Source organism: Eublepharis macularius, chromosome 13 (assembly GCF_028583425.1).
Source record: "Eublepharis macularius isolate TG4126 chromosome 13, MPM_Emac_v1.0, whole genome shotgun sequence".
Lineage (NCBI taxonomy): Eukaryota > Metazoa > Chordata > Lepidosauria > Squamata > Eublepharidae > Eublepharis > Eublepharis macularius.
The window spans coordinates 71,164,231-71,180,935 of record NC_072802.1 but is presented as its reverse complement, the minus strand read 5'-3'; the positions used below and the strand labels follow the sequence as shown (position 1 = coordinate 71,180,935).

The 16,705-nt window shown below is 44.7% G+C and overlaps 8 non-coding genes across 8 annotated transcripts; all 8 read right to left on the bottom strand.

The window, feature by feature from the left end:
• Positions 1 to 232: 232 nt before the first annotated feature.
• LOC129341773 (U1 spliceosomal RNA) lies at positions 233 to 396 on the bottom strand. The gene has a single exon (XR_008598152.1). It is a non-coding gene; the product is annotated as a U1 spliceosomal RNA (small nuclear RNA).
• Positions 397 to 1,412: 1,016 nt separating this feature from the next.
• On the bottom strand, positions 1,413 to 1,576 carry LOC129341775 (U1 spliceosomal RNA). The gene has a single exon (XR_008598154.1). It is a non-coding gene; the product is annotated as a U1 spliceosomal RNA (small nuclear RNA).
• Positions 1,577 to 4,174: 2,598 nt separating this feature from the next.
• Positions 4,175 to 4,338, bottom strand: LOC129341771 (U1 spliceosomal RNA). Its single transcript, XR_008598151.1, has one exon. It is a non-coding gene; the product is annotated as a U1 spliceosomal RNA (small nuclear RNA).
• Positions 4,339 to 5,354: 1,016 nt separating this feature from the next.
• Positions 5,355 to 5,518, bottom strand: LOC129341774 (U1 spliceosomal RNA). The gene has a single exon (XR_008598153.1). It is a non-coding gene; the product is annotated as a U1 spliceosomal RNA (small nuclear RNA).
• A 2,598-nt stretch (positions 5,519 to 8,116) lies between these two features.
• LOC129341770 (U1 spliceosomal RNA) lies at positions 8,117 to 8,280 on the bottom strand. The gene has a single exon (XR_008598150.1). It is a non-coding gene; the product is annotated as a U1 spliceosomal RNA (small nuclear RNA).
• Positions 8,281 to 11,541: 3,261 nt separating this feature from the next.
• On the bottom strand, positions 11,542 to 11,705 carry LOC129341761 (U1 spliceosomal RNA). The gene has a single exon (XR_008598141.1). It is a non-coding gene; the product is annotated as a U1 spliceosomal RNA (small nuclear RNA).
• An 887-nt stretch (positions 11,706 to 12,592) lies between these two features.
• Positions 12,593 to 12,756, bottom strand: LOC129341769 (U1 spliceosomal RNA). Its single transcript, XR_008598149.1, has one exon. It is a non-coding gene; the product is annotated as a U1 spliceosomal RNA (small nuclear RNA).
• A 1,182-nt stretch (positions 12,757 to 13,938) lies between these two features.
• On the bottom strand, positions 13,939 to 14,102 carry LOC129341768 (U1 spliceosomal RNA). Its single transcript, XR_008598148.1, has one exon. It is a non-coding gene; the product is annotated as a U1 spliceosomal RNA (small nuclear RNA).
• Between the last annotated feature and the right edge of the window lie 2,603 nt (positions 14,103 to 16,705).

Here is a 16,705-nt window from a genome sequence, read left to right as displayed (position 1 = left end):
AACACGACTATCTATCTTGATCTATCCTATTGGAAGGTGACAGTAACAAAAAATAAAGGGGAAAAAAGGTAGGAATAAATTAGAAAAAAAAAGGAAGATGGTTAGGGGAAAAGGTGAATGCAGTGTAGAAAAAAAGAAAGTTTTAGTCTGTAGGAGAAGAGCAAGATTTAGATTTGAGAGTAAAAACTCCCTTTTTTAAATAAGACAAAGACTATTTTTGAACCAGGATGATCAGGGGAAAGCGCGAACGCAGTCCCCCACTACCACAAATTATGCAGTCGAGTTTCCCGCATTTGGGGAAATCGCAGGGGTCAGCACACCCGGAGTGCAATGGATGAGCCTCACCCTGGGAAAACCACCTTCGTGATCATGGTGTCTCCCCTGCCAGGTAAGTATGAGTTGAGACAGCACAGGCACCTCCTGGCCTCTCCCGTGACCTGCCACTCAGCTCACAGGGGCCACAGAGAAATTCTGTGCAGGGCTCACAGCCCAGTAAAGCAGCTATACTGCCGTGCTCCAAACTGGATGATCTGTCCTGGGAGGCAGAGCAAGACCCAATCTGTACCTCGTTTTTGCTCCCACAATGCTCTGCGTGTACGTTCATTTGCATGCTTGCCCGCCTCTCACAGCTTCCTTCTATGCTGCGTCTGCTTAAATAGCCTTTCCATTGGAGCTACAAGACAGCAGGGAGGAGTTTAAGCACTTCCTTCTGTCCACATTCTGGGAGAATAAATCGCAGAGGGGGTTGCTGTGTTAGTCTAGTGCAGCAAAAACTGGCCTGAGAGTCTTTTGGCATGTTGAAAGCAAAGATGTCTTTCGTGGAGTACAGCTCACCAGATGTACAGTTGGAAGGAAGTTACACTGGATTTCAAACAAATTTAGTTCCAAGGATACTTGGACTGGATCAGGTCATCCCCAAATTGGATTAGAATGGTAAGATTCAGGTCCAGTAGCACTTTAAGGACTAACTAGATACCCAGGGTCTGAACTTTCAAGAGTCAAAGAGCTCTCTTTGACAGGGATGCATGAACCTCTCTGGATTACATTTTTGAATGTGAGACTTAATTTCTTTTTCAAAGGCTGCTGAGTGCAAATGTGAAGGGTTTGATCATAAGGATGAGGTTTCCCCCCAGCAGTAGGGAGATTTTTCACGCTCTTGCCCTAAGGGGAGGCACCAGTGTTAGTAGAATAACACAATGTATTTCTGCATGTGCTCTGGGCTTGTGCGGATTTTCCACGCCAGTGGCAGAGATACAGTGCTGCGTGAATCAGAACCAAGTTGTCAGAAAAGGAACTAAAGTTTTAAAAAGCATCGCCTTGCCAATAAGTGAAAGAAGAGAAGCTGTTAGACAAAGATCCTCTTTCTTTGAGAAAGAAGAGAGAGGAAAATTCTATCATTGAACCAGGATGCTCAGGGGAAAGCGCGAACGCAGTCCCCCACTACCACAAATTATGCAGTCGAGTTTCCCGCATTTGGGGAAATCGCAGGGGTCAGCACACCCAGAGTGCAATGGATGAGCCTCACCCTGGGAAAACCACCTTCGTGATCATGGTGTCTCCCCTGCCAGGTAAGTATGAGTTGAGACAGCACAGGCACCTCCTGGCCTCTCCCGTGACCTGCCACTCAGATCACAGGGGCCACAGCGACACTTCTTTCAGGGGTCTCAGCACACCATATCAGTTACGGTGCCATGCTTCATAACTGGATGGTATGTCCTGGGGGGCAAAGTGAGACCCAATCTGCACCTCCTTTTTGCTCCCAGAATGCTCTGGGTGTATCTTAATTTGCATGGCTGCCCGCCTCTCGCTGCTTGCTGCTGCGCTGCATGGTACCAGATGGTAGAGAGGAATGTATGTAATTCCTTCTGCCTACATCCCGGGGGAATAAATCGCAGTGGAGGTTGCTATGCCAGCTATTGCAGCAAAAACTAGAGTGAAGTCTTCTGACATGTTAAAGGCAAAAAGGTTTTTCATGGTGTGGATGCATCATTGGCTTCTTGTCCTTGTTCCTTGTCTTCTGTTTGTTGTTACTTTATCATACCCTTATAACCAGCTGTTTATTTGGAAGGAAATTACACCGGATTTCAAAGTTTTTCATTTCCAAGCAGATGTGGATTGGATTAGGCCATTCACAGAATTAGACATATTATTCTTCTCCTGTGGCTGCAGACTCCTAAAAAGCTGTTTAACACTTGACCATCCCTTGATTATGTTTTTGGGTGTGAGACTGAATTCTTTTTTCAGGGTCTGCTGAGTGCAAAGATAAAGGATTTGAGCATGTTGATGTGTTCTGCTAAGACTGAGTTTTTTCCCCAGCACAGGGAGTCTTTCCAGGCTCTTGCCATATGGGAAGGCTCCACTGTTAGTAGAAGAGATTTGGTAAAAGAGATTTGAAGTAATATATTTTGCTGTGCCCAACTTGTCAGACAAGCAAAGTTTTTAAAAAGTATCAACTTGCTGGTAAATGAAACAATGTAGGTTGTTAGACAAAAAACCCTCTGTCGTTGAGAAAGAATGTGTTTTGTGTGTGCGTGTGTGTGTGTGAGATGTGTTGTCAAATTGCCTCCGAGCTATGGCGACCATATGAAGAGAAGACCTCCAAACCGTCCTATAATTAACAGACTTGCTCAGATCCTGCAAACTGGAGGATATGGCTCCTTTTATTGAGTCCAGCCATCTCGTTTTAGATCTTCCTCTTTTCCTACTGCCTTCCACTTTTCCTAGCATTATTGACTTTTCCAGAGAGTCTTGTCTTCACGTGATGTGACCAAAGTATGATAGCCTTAGTCATTTTAGCTTCTAAGGAGAATTCAGGCTTGATTTGATCTAGAACCCACTCATTTATCTTTTTGGCCATCCATGGTATCTGCAAAACTCTCCTTCAGCACCACATTTCAAATGAATCAATTTTCTTCCTGTCAGCTTTCTTCATTGTCCAACTTTCACATCCATACATGGCAATGGGGAATACCATAGTTTGGATTATCTTGATCTTGCTTCCCAGAGAGACATCTTTATCTTTAAGGATCTTGCCTCGCTCCCTCATAGCTGCTCTTCCAAGTATCAAACTTCTTTACTGTAGTCTCCCTTTTGCCTGATGATTGAGCCAAGGAATAGAAAATCTTGAACAACTTCAATTTCCTCATTGTCATCTTTAAAATTGTGTAATTCCTCAGTAGTCATTACTTTTGCCTTCTTCATGTTTAGCTGCAATCCTGCTTTGGCGCTTTCTCCTTTAACCTTCATCAGTAGTCGTTTCAAGTCTTCACTATTTTCTGCTAGTAACGTGGTGTCACCTGCACATCTCAAATTGTTAATGTTCCTCCCACCAATTTTCACTCCACCTTCTTCTAGATCTAATCCAGCTTTCCTTATGACATACTCTGTATAGAAGTTGAACAGATAGGGAGATAATATGCATCCTTGTCAGGAACCATTCTGTTACCCCATATTCTGTCCTGACAGTAACCTCTTTTCCATAGTACATGTTGCGCATCAAAACAATCAGATGTTGTGGCACCTCCATTTCTTTTAACACTATCCATAGCTTTTCATGATCCACACAGTTGTAATCTTTGCTGGAATCTATGAAACACAGGCTGATTTTCTTCTGAACTTCCCTGGTATGTTCCATTAGCCATCGTAAATTTGCAACATGATCTTTGGTGCGTCTTCCTTTTCTGAATCCTGCTTGACCATCTGGCATTTCTCATTCCATATATGGTAAGAATCTTTGTTATAGAATTTTGAGCATGACTTTGCTTGCATGGGACATTAATGCAATGGTCTGAAAGTTGCTGCAGCTCTTTAGCAACCCCTTTTTTGGAATTGGAACGTAGACTGAGGATTTCCAGTCTGTGGGCCATTGTTTGTTTTCCACATTTGTGGACAGATTCTTGTTAAGATTCTGATGGGCTCCATTTCTGTAGCTTGAAATAACTCTATTGGCATTCCATCTACTCCAGGTGCTTTGTTTCTCCCAATTAGTTTGAGTGCAACTTTTACTTCACTCTCTAGGATTTCTGGTTCCATCTCTTTTGTATAGCTGTTTCCATCTTCATTTTGTCCTGATCAGATGCTGTATTTACCATTTTGATCTTTCAGCATCTCAAGCCATGGCTTGAAATTCCCTTTCTTTCTATTGAGGAAAATTCTATCATTAAACCAGGATGCTCAGGGGAAAGCGCGAACGCAGTCCCCCACTACCACAAATTATGCAGTCGAGTTTCCCGCATTTGGGGAAATCGCAGGGGTCAGCACACCCGGAGTGCAATGGATGAGCCTCACCCTGGGAAAACCACCTTCGTGATCATGGTGTCTCCCCTGCCAGGTAAGTATGAGTTGAGACAGCACAGGCACCTCCTGGCCTCTCCCGTGACCTGCCACTCAGATCACAGGGGCCACAGCGAAATTCTGTGCAGGGCTCACAGCCCAGTAAAGCAGCTATACTGCCGTGCTCCAAACTGGATGATCTGTCCTGGGAGGCAGAGCAAGACCCAATCTGTACCTCGTTTTTGCTCCCACAATGCTCTGCGTGTACGTTCATTTGCATGCTTGCCCGCCTCTCACAGCTTCCTTCTATGCTGCGTCTGCTTAAATAGACTTTCCATTGGAGCTACAAGACAGCAGGGAGGAGTTTAAGCACTTCCTTCTGTCCACATTCTGGGAGCATAAATCGCAGAGGGGGTTGCTGTGTTAGTCTAGTGCAGCAAAAACTGGCCTGAGAGTCGTTTGGCATGTTGAAAGCAAAGATGTCTTTCGTGGAGTACAGCTCACCAGATGTACAGTTGGAAGGAAGTTACACTGGATTTCAAACAAATTTAGTTCCAAGGATACTTGGACTGGATCAGGTCATCCCCAAATTGGATTAGAATGGTAAGATTCAGGTCCAGTAGCACTTTAAGGACCAACTAGATACCCAGGGTCTGAACTTTCAAGAGTCAAAGAGCTCTCTTTGACAGGGATGCATGAACCTCTCTGGATTACATTTTTGAATGTGAGACTTAATTTCTTTTTCAAAGGCTGCTGAGTGCAAATGTGAAGGGTTTGATCATAAGGATGAGGTTTCCCCCCAGCAGTAGGGAGATTTTTCACGCTCTTGCCCTAAGGGGAGGCACCAGTGTTAGTAGAATAACACAATGTATTTCTGCATGTGCTCTGGGCTTGTGCGGATTTTCCACGCCAGTGGCAGAGATACAGTGCTGCGTGAATCAGAACCAAGTTGTCAGAAAAGGAACTAAAGTTTTAAAAAGCATCGCCTTGCCAATAAGTGAAAGAAGAGAAGCTGTTAGACAAAGATCCTCTTTCTTTGAGAAAGAAGAGAGAGGAAAATTCTATCATTGAACCAGGATGCTCAGGGGAAAGCGCGAACGCAGTCCCCCACTACCACAAATTATGCAGTCGAGTTTCCCGCATTTGGGGAAATCGCAGGGGTCAGCACACCCAGAGTGCAATGGATGAGCCTCACCCTGGGAAAACCACCTTCGTGATCATGGTGTCTCCCCTGCCAGGTAAGTATGAGTTGAGACAGCACAGGCACCTCCTGGCCTCTCCCGTGACCTGCCACTCAGATCACAGGGGCCACAGCGACACTTCTTTCAGGGGTCTCAGCACACCATATCAGTTACGGTGCCATGCTTCATAACTGGATGGTATGTCCTGGGGGGCAAAGTGAGACCCAATCTGCACCTCCTTTTTGCTCCCAGAATGCTCTGGGTGTATCTTAATTTGCATGGCTGCCCGCCTCTCGCTGCTTGCTGCTGCGCTGCATGGTACCAGATGGTAGAGAGGAATGTATGTAATTCCTTCTGCCTACATCCCGGGGGAATAAATCGCAGTGGAGGTTGCTATGCCAGCTATTGCAGCAAAAACTAGAGTGAAGTCTTCTGACATGTTAAAGGCAAAAAGGTTTTTCATGGTGTGGATGCATCATTGGCTTCTTGTCCTTGTTCCTTGTCTTCTGTTTGTTGTTACTTTATCATACCCTTATAACCAGCTGTTTATTTGGAAGGAAATTACACCGGATTTCAAAGTTTTTCATTTCCAAGCAGATGTGGATTGGATTAGGCCATTCACAGAATTAGACATATTATTCTTCTCCTGTGGCTGCAGACTCCTAAAAAGCTGTTTAACACTTGACCATCCCTTGATTATGTTTTTGGGTGTGAGACTGAATTCTTTTTTCAGGGTCTGCTGAGTGCAAAGATAAAGGATTTGAGCATGTTGATGTGTTCTGCTAAGACTGAGTTTTTTCCCCAGCACAGGGAGTCTTTCCAGGCTCTTGCCATATGGGAAGGCTCCACTGTTAGTAGAAGAGATTTGGTAAAAGAGATTTGAAGTAATATATTTTGCTGTGCCCAACTTGTCAGACAAGCAAAGTTTTTAAAAAGTATCAACTTGCTGGTAAATGAAACAATGTAGGTTGTTAGACAAAAAACCCTCTGTCGTTGAGAAAGAATGTGTTTTGTGTGTGCGTGTGTGTGTGTGAGATGTGTTGTCAAATTGCCTCCGAGCTATGGCGACCATATGAAGAGAAGACCTCCAAACCGTCCTATAATTAACAGACTTGCTCAGATCCTGCAAACTGGAGGATATGGCTCCTTTTATTGAGTCCAGCCATCTCGTTTTAGATCTTCCTCTTTTCCTACTGCCTTCCACTTTTCCTAGCATTATTGACTTTTCCAGAGAGTCTTGTCTTCACGTGATATGACCAAAGTATGATAGCCTTAGTCATTTTAGCTTCTAAGGAGAATTCAGGCTTGATTTGATCTAGAACCCACTCATTTATCTTTTTGGCCGTCCATGGTATCTGCAAAACTCTCCTTCAGCACCACATTTCAAATGAATCAATTTTCTTCCTGTCAGCTTTCTTCATTGTCCAACTTTCACATCCATACATGGCAATGGGGAATACCATAGTTTGGATTATCTTGATCTTGCTTCCCAGAGAGACATCTTTATCTTTAAGGATCTGGCCTAGCTCCCTCATAGCTGCTCTTCCAAGTATCAAACTTCTTTACTTCAGTCTCCCTTTTGCCTGATGATTGAGCCAAGGAATAGAAAATCTTGAACAACTTCAATTTCCTCATTGTCATCTTTAAAATTGTGTAATTCCTCAGTAGTCATTACTTTTGCCTTCTTCATGTTTAGCTGCAATCCTGCTTTGGCGCTTTCTCCTTTAACCTTCATCAGTAGTCGTTTCAAGTCTTCACTATTTTCTGCTAGTAACGTGGTGTCACCTGCACATCTCAAATTGTTAATGTTCCTCCCACCAATTTTCACTCCACCTTCTTCTAGATCTAATCCAGCTTTCCTTATGACATACTCTGTATAGAAGTTGAACAGATAGGGAGATAATATGCATCCTTGTCAGGAACCATTCTGTTACCCCATATTCTGTCCTGACAGTAACCTCTTTTCCATAGTACATGTTGCGCATCAAAACAATCAGATGTTGTGGCACCTCCATTTCTTTTAACACTATCCATAGCTTTTCATGATCCACACAGTTGTAATCTTTGCTGGAATCTATGAAACACAGGCTGATTTTCTTCTGAACTTCCCTGGTATGTTCCATTAGCCATCGTAAATTTGCAACATGATCTTTGGTGCGTCTTCCTTTTCTGAATCCTGCTTGACCATCTGGCATTTCTCATTCCATATATGGTAAGAATCTTTGTTATAGAATTTTGAGCATGACTTTGCTTGCATGGGACATTAATGCAATGGTCTGAAAGTTGCTGCAGCTCTTTAGCATCCCCTTTTTTGGAATTGGAACGTAGACTGAGGATTTCCAGTCTGTGGGCCATTGTTTGTTTTCCACATTTGTGGACAGATTCTTGTTAAGATTCTGATGGGCTCCATTTCTGTAGCTTGAAATAACTCTATTGGCATTCCATCTACTCCAGGTGCTTTGTTTCTCCCAATTAGTTTGAGTGCAACTTTTACTTCACTCTCTAGGATTTCTGGTTCCATCTCTTTTGTATAGCTGTTTCCATCTTCATTTTGTCCTGATCAGATGCTGTATTTACCATTTTGATCTTTCAGCATCTCAAGCCATGGCTTGAAATTCCCTTTCTTTCTATTGAGGAAAATTCTATCATTGAACCAGGATGCTCAGGGGAAAGCGCGAACGCAGTCCCCCACTACCACAAATTATGCAGTCGAGTTTCCCGCATTTGGGGAAATCGCAGGGGTCAGCACACCCGGAGTGCAATGGATGAGCCTCACCCTGGGAAAACCACCTTCGTGATCATGGTGTCTCCCCTGCCAGGTAAGTATGAGTTGAGACAGCACAGGCACCTCCTGGCCTCTCCCGTGACCTGCCACTCAGATCACAGGGGCCACAGAGAAATTCTGTGCAGGGCTCACAGCCCAGTAAAGCAGCTATACTGCCGTGCTCCAAACTGGATGATCTGTCCTGGGAGGCAATGCGAAACCCAATCTGTACCTCCTTTTTTCTCCCACAATGCTCTGCATGTACGTTCATTTACATGCTTGTTTGCCTCCCACTCCTGCCTTCCATGCTGAATCTGCTTCAATAGACTTTCCATTGAAGCTACAAGAAAGCTGGGAGGCGTTTAAGCAGTTCCTTCAGGCCGCATCTTGGGGGCATAAATCCCAGAAGGGGAGCTGTATGAGTCTGCTGCAGCAAAACCAAGAGACTGAAGTCTCTCGGCATGTTAAAGGCAAGTAGGTATTTTGTGGCGTTCACGCATCATTTGGTTCTCTTCTTCATTCCTTGCCTTCTCTTTGCTTGTGCTTTATCACACCCTTATACCAGCTACATGTTTGGAAGGAAATTATGCTGGATTTCCGAGGAATTTAGTTCCAAGGAGATGTGAACTGCACTGGGTCATTCATAAATTGAATTATACAGATTATTCTTCTCCTGAGGCTGCAGACTCCTAAAAAGCAATCTAAAACCTGACCATCCCTGGATTACGTTTTTGGGTGTGGGTCTGAATTCTTTTTTCAGGGTCGGCTGTATGCAAACGCAAAGGGTTTGAGCACGTGGATGTGTTCTTTGCCCCAGCACAGGGAGTATTTTCAGGCTCTTGCCATATGAGAAGGCTCCACTGTTAGTAGAAGAGACTTAATGTAATATATTTCGCTGTGCCCAACTTGTCAGACAAGCAGTCAGTTTTAAAAAAATCAAAAAGTGTCCAGTAGCACCTTTAAGACTAACCAATTTTATTGTACCATAGGCTTTCGAGAATCAAGTTCTCTTCGTCAGATGCACGGTACAGAAACTGGTCAAATATAGAAGAGGAGGGGGGAGGAGGGGAGGAGAGAGAAGATGCAGTTGTGGGGGGAGAGGGAGGATGCAACCAAAACATTCCTTTGCTAGTAAATGTAAACATCTCCTTTTGGTGTGGGGGTCAGTTGGCTTGGGTGAGGTTCCAAAGGAGTTTGCCGTGTTAGTTTGCAGCAGTAAAACAGCTAGACCATCCAATTCCTATGTAGTATAAGCCTTCGATAACCACAGCTCTCCCCGTCAGATGCATCTGACAAAGAGAACTGTGGTCCCTGAAAGCCCACACCAGGCGCCACTGGGCTCCCCCAGACCCCGCCTCTGTAAAGGAAATCTGTTACCTGTGATAATGTCATAACCATTCATAGTCCCTATTCAGTCCCAGCTGGACAGAGTCAAATTTGCATATGAATTCCAATTCAGCAGCCTCCCGTTGGATTTTGTTTTTGAAAGGTTTCTGTTGAACCACAGCGACCTTTAAGTCTTTGGTGGAATGTCCTGGTAGATTGAAGTGTTCTCCCACTGGTTTCTGGACGTTTCCGTTTCTAATGTCAGATTTGTGTCCATTTATTCTTTTGCGTAGAAGTTGGCTGGTTTGTCCAAAGTACAGAGCATAAGGACATTGTTGGCACGAGGGCATATATCAGATTGGAGGATGAGCAGCTGTAAGAGCCAGAGACAGTGTAGTTGATGCCATTGGGTCCTGTAATTGTATTCCCTGGGTAGATATAGGGGCACAGCTGGCATCTGGGTCTATTGCAGGGCCTGGTACCTGTGCTGGTGACTCTGCTGGCCGATTCATGATTGTGAGTGAGAAGTCGTTTAAGGTTGGGGGGCTGTCTGTAGGCAAGGAAAGGTCTTCCACCCAGGGCTTCTGAGAGAGAGGTATCATTTTCCAGGATGTGTTGTAGCTCACTGATGATACGTTGGATGGGTTTGAGCTGGGAGCTATAGGTGACAACCAGCAGTGTTCTGTTGTTAGTTCCTTTAGGTTTGTCCTGGAGCAGACTGTTTCTGGGTACTAGTCTGGCCCTGTTGATTTGTTTCTTCACTTCATTTGGTGGGTACTGTAGTCCCAAAAATGCTTGTTGTAAATCTCTTAAGTGTGAGTCTCGGTCGAGAGCATTGGAGCAGATACGGTTGTAACGTAAGGCTTGGCTGTAGACAATAGACCGAGTGGTATGTTTAGGGTGGTAGCTGGAGGCATGTAGATATGAGTATCGGTCTGTTGGTTTCCGGTATAAGGTGGTATTTATTCGTCCATTATGTAGTTGTACAGTGGTGTCCAGGAAGTGTACCTGTTGTGTAGAGTGGTCCAGGCTTAGGTTGATAGTAAGGTGAAAGTTATTGAAGTCCTGATGAAATCTCTCAAGGGCTTCCTTCCCATGGGTCCAAATGATGAAGATGTCATCCAGGAATCTTAAGTATAGTAGTAGTTCCAGTGGATGGGAGCTGAGGAAGCGTTGCTCCAAGTCCGCCATGAATATGTTAGCATATTGTGGTGCCATGCGTGTGCCCATGGCTGTGCCATTAATCTGTAGGTATAAGTTGTCACCAAATTCGAAGTAATTGTGAGTGAGTACGAAGTGACAAAGTTCAGCGGCGAGGTGTGCTGTGGTTTTGTCCGGGATAATATTCCGTATGGCTTGCAGTCCATCTGCATGTGGGATATTGGTGTACAGAGCCTCCATATCCATGGTTGCTAGGATGGTGCCATCTGGTAGGTTGTCAATGGACTGTATTTTCCTGAGGAAGTCAGTGGTGTCCCGTAACTAGCTGGGTGTGCTGGTGGCATAGGGCCTGAGGATAGAGTCCATGTATCCTGAGACTCCTACTGTGATAGTGCCTATTCCTGAAACAATGGGGCGTCCTGGCTCCTTTGAAGCCTCACCCAAGCCAACTGACCCTCACACCAAAAGGAGATGTTTACATTTACTAGCAAAGGAATGTTTTGGTTGCACCCTCCCTCTCCCCCCCAATTGCATCTTCTCTCTCCTCCCCTCCTCCCCCCTCCTCTTCTATATTAGACCAGTTTCTGTACCATGCATCTGACGAAGAGAACTTGATTCTCGAAAGCTTATGCTACAATAAAATTGGTTAGTCTTAAAGGTGCTACTGGACTCTTTTTGATTTTGCTACTACAGACTAACACAGCTAACTCCCCTGGATCTATAAGTTTTAAAAAAGCATCACCTTGCCAATAAGTGAAATAAGAGAAGCTGGTAGACAAAGATCTCTTTCTTTGAGAAAGAAGAGAGAGGAAACTTCTATCATTGAACCAGGACGCTCAGGGGAAAGCGCGAACGCAGTCCCCCACTACCACAAATTATGCAGTCGAGTTTCCCGCATTTGGGGAAATCGCAGGGGTCAGCACACCCGGAGTGCAATGGATGAGCCTCACCCTGGGAAAACCACCTTCATGATCATGGTGTCTCCCCTGCCAGGTAAGTATGAGTTGAGACAGCACAGGCACCTCCTGGCCTCTCCCGTGACCTGCCACTCAGATCACAGGGGCCACAGAGAAATTCTGTGCAGGGCTCACAGCCCAATAAAGCAGCTATACTGCCGTGCTCCATACTGGATGATCTGTTCTGGGAGGCAATGCGAAACCCAATCTGTACCTCGTTTTTTCTCCCACAATGCTCTGCATGTACGTTCATTTACATGCTTGTTTGCCTCCCACTCCTGCCTTCCATGCTGAATCTGCTTCAATAGACTTTCCATTGAAGCTACAAGAAAGCTGGGAGGCGTTTAAGCAGTTCCTTCAGGCCGCATCTTGGGGGCATAAATCCCAGAAGGGGAGCTGTATGAGTCTGTTGCAGCAAAACCAAGAGACTGAAGTCTCTCGGCATGTTAAAGGCAAGTAGGTATTTTGTGGCGTTCACGCATCATTTGGTTCTCTTCTTCATTCCTTGCCTTCTCTTTGCTTGTGCTTTATCACACCCTTATACCAGCTACATGTTTGGAAGGAAATTATGCTGGATTTCCGAGGAATTTAGTTCCAAGGAGATGTGAACTGCACTGGGTCATTCATAAATTGAATTATACAGATTATTCTGTATATTCTGTATGCAAACGCAAAGGGTTTGAGCACGTGGATGTGTTCTTTGCCCCAGCACAAGGAATTTTTTCAGGCTCTTGCCATATGAGAAGGCTCCACTGTTAGTAGAAGAGACTTAATGTAATATATTTTGCTGTGCCCAACTTGTCAGACAAGCAGTCAAAGTTTTAAAAAAGCATTGCCTTGCCAATAAGTGAAAGAAGAGAGGCTGTTAGACAAAGAACCTCTTTCTCTGAGAAAGAAGAGAGAGGAAAATTCTATCATTGAACCAGGATGCTCAGGGGAAAGCGCGAACGCAGTCCCCCACTACCACAAATTATGCAGTCGAGTTTCCCGCATTTGGGGAAATCGCAGGGGTCAGCACACCCGGAGTGCAATGGATGAGCCTCACCCTGGGAAAACCACCTTCGTGATCATGGTGTCTCCCCTGCCAGGTAAGTATGAGTTGAGACAGCACAGGCACCTCCTGGCCTCTCCCGTGACCTGCCACTCAGCTCACAGGGGCCACAGAGAAATTCTGTGCAGGGCTCACAGCCCAGTAAAGCAGCTATACTGCCGTGCTCCAAACTGGATGATCTGTCCTCGGGGGCAGAGCAAGACCCAATCTGTACCTCGTTTTTGCTCCCACAATGCTCTGCGTGTACATTCATTTGCATGCTTGCCCGCCTCTCACAGCTTCCTTCTATGCTGCGTCTGCTTAAATAGACTTTCCATTGGAGCTACAAGACAGCAGGGAGGAGTTTAAGCACTTCCTTCTGTCCACATTCTGGGAGAATAAATCGCAGAGGGGGTTGCTGTGTTAGTCTAGTGCAGCAAAAACTGGCCTGGGAGTCTTTTGGCATGTTGAAAGCAAAGATGTCTTTCGTGGAGTACAGCTCACCAGATGTACAGTTGGAAGGAAGTTACACTGGATTTCAAACAAATTTAGTTCCAAGGATACTTGGACTGGATCAGGTCATCCCCAAATTGGATTAGAATGGTAAGATTCAGGTCCAGTAGCACTTTAAGGACCAACTAGATACCCAGGGTCTGAACTTTCAAGAGTCAAAGAGCTCTCTTTGACAGGGATGCTTGAACCTCTCTGGATTACATTTTTGAATGTCATAGATTCAGAGGAGTTAGCCGTGTTAGTCTGTAGTAGCAAAATCAAAAAGAGTCCAGTTTTGATCAGGCATCTGACGAAGAGAACTTGATTCTCGAAAGCTTATGCTATAATAAAATTGGTTAGTCTTAAAGGTGCTACTGGACTCTTTTTGATTTTTGAATGTGAGACTTAATTCCTTTTTCAAAGGCTGCTGAGTACAAATGTGAAGGGTTTGATCATAAGGATGAGGTTTCCCCCCAGCAGTAGGGAGGTTTTTCACGCTCTTGCCCTAAGGAAAGGCACCAGTGTTAGTAGAATAACACAATGTATTTCTGCATGTGCTCTGGGCTTGTGCGGATTTTCCACGCCAGTGGCAGAGATACAGTGCTGCGTGAATCAGAACCAAGTTGTCAGAAAAGGAACTAAAGTTTTAAAAAGCATCGCCTTGCCAATAAGTGAAAGAAGAGAAGCTGTTAGACAAAGATCCTCTTTCTTTGAGAAAGAAGAGAGAGGAAAATTCTATCATTGAACCAGGATGCTCAGGGGAAAGCGCGAACGCAGTCCCCCACTACCACAAATTATGCAGTCGAGTTTCCCGCATTTGGGGAAATCGCAGGGGTCAGCACACCCGGAGTGCAATGGATGAGCCTCACCCTGGGAAAACCACCTTCGTGATCATGGTGTCTCCCCTGCCAGGTAAGTATGAGTTGAGACAGCACAGGCACCTCCTGGCCTCTCCCGTGACCTGCCACTCAGATCACAGGGGCCACAGCGACACTTCTTTCAGGGGTCTCAGCACACCATATCAGTTACGGTGCCATGCTTCATAACTGGATGGTATGTCCTGGGGGGCAAAGTGAGACCCAATCTGCACCTCCTTTTTGCTCCCAGAATGCTCTGGGTGTATCTTAATTTGCATGGCTGCCCGCCTCTCGCTGCTTGCTGCTGCGCTGCATGGTACCAGATGGTAGAGAGGAATGTATGTAATTCCTTCTGCCTACATCCCGGGGGAATAAATCGCAGTGGAGGTTGCTATGCCAGCTATTGCAGCAAAAACTAGAGTGAAGTCTTCTGACATGTTAAAGGCAAAAAGGTTTTTCATGGTGTGGATGCATCATTGGCTTCTTGTCCTTGTTCCTTGTCTTCTGTTTGTTGTTACTTTATCATACCCTTATAACCAGCTGTTTATTTGGAAGGAAATTACACCGGATTTCAAAGTTTTTCATTTCCAAGCAGATGTGGATTGGATTAGGCCATTCACAGAATTAGACATATTATTCTTCTCCTGTGGCTGCAGACTCCTAAAAAGCTGTTTAACACTTGACCATCCCTTGATTATGTTTTTGGGTGTGAGACTGAATTCTTTTTTCAGGGTCTGCTGAGTGCAAAGATAAAGGATTTGAGCATGTTGATGTGTTCTGCTAAGACTGAGTTTTTTCCCCAGCACAGGGAGTCTTTCCAGGCTCTTGCCATATGGGAAGGCTCCACTGTTAGTAAAAGAGATTTGGTAAAAGAGATTTGAAGTAATATATTTTGCTGTGCCCAACTTGTCAGACAAGCAAAGTTTTTAAAAAGTATCAACTTGCTGGTAAATGAAACAATGTAGGTTGTTAGACAAAAAACCCTCTGTCGTTGAGAAAGAATGTGTTTTGTGTGTGCGTGTGTGTGAGATGTGTTGTCAAATTGCCTCCGAGCTATGGCGACCATATGAAGAGAAGACCTCCAAACCGTCCTATAATTAACAGACTTGCTCAGATCCTGCAAACTGGAGGATATGGCTCCTTTTATTGAGTCCAGCCATCTCGTTTTAGATCTTCCTCTTTTCCTACTGCCTTCCACTTTTCCTAGCATTATTGACTTTTCCAGAGAGTCTTGTCTTCACGTGATATGACCAAAGTATGATAGCCTTAGTCATTTTAGCTTCTAAGGAGAATTCAGGCTTGATTGGATCTAGAACCCACTCATTTATCTTTTTGGCCGTCCATGGTATCTGCAAAACTCTCCTTCAGCACCACATTTCAAATGAATCAATTTTCTTCCTGTCAGCTTTCTTCACTGTCCAACTTTCACATCCATACATGGCAATGGGGAATACCATAGTTTGGATTATCTTGATCTTGAGACAGGATCTTGAGACAGCCAGGATTCTACGAAAGGCAAAGCTTCCCACCAGCAATATAACACGCAAGGAGAGAAATGCCATCAAGACCCTCAATGCAGATCCAGACATCATCATTCTACCAGCTGATAAAGGCAATGCTACAGTGATCATGAAAACGGAGGAATACAAAAAGAAGATTAAGGAACTCCTGGACCCCTCCACCTACAAAAAACTAAAACGAGATCCCACTTGCAAAATCACCAGGCTAACAAATGCGCTGATCAAGAATTCCTCACTACATCCCGACACGCACAGAAAACTATGCAAGACTGAAGCACAGCCACCTAGACTATATGGACTCCCCAAAATACATAAAGATTCAGTCCCACTCCGACCCATTGTGAGTGCCATTGGTTCACCGACATATGAATTAGCTAGACATCTGGCAGATCTCCTGCAGGACCACATCGGGAAAACCTCGTCTTACATCAAAGATTCAGCAGATTTCATCAACAAAATCAGTTCTCTGAAACTCAATCCACAAGACATACTTGTCAGTTTTGATGTTGTATCCCTGTTTACCAAGGTTCCAGTAAAAGACACTATTGCACTGATTAATCAGATTTTCCCAGAGGATGTAACAGCCTTATTCCATCATTGTCTGACAACCAGTTACTTCCAATGGGACAACGAATTCTATGAACAGATGGATGGGGTGGCCATGGGGAGCCCACTCAGCCCAGTTATAGCAAACTTCTACATGGAACATTTTGAAAAAACAGCTCTAGAATCAGCACCCCACAAACCCAGTGTATGGTTCCGGTTTGTGGATGATACATTCATCATTTGGAGCCATGGGGAGGAAGAATTGAGGGAGTTTTTGAATCATCTCAACAACATCCACCTGAACATACAATTCACAATGGAGAAAGAAAGTGAGGGAAAACTCTCATTCCTGGATACCTTGGTCATCCGCAAAGCAAACTTTCAGTTAGGTCACAAGGTCTACAGGAAACCAACTCACACTGATCGGTACTTACACAAAAACTCCAATCACCACCCCCGACAGAAAAGAGGCATAATGAAAACATTAGTGGATCGTGCAAGACGGATATGTGAGCCGCGCTTTCTCAATGAGGAAATTAATCATCTAAACCACGCACTTCAGGCAAATGGCTACTCCAGAAATGAAATCCGAAGAGCAAT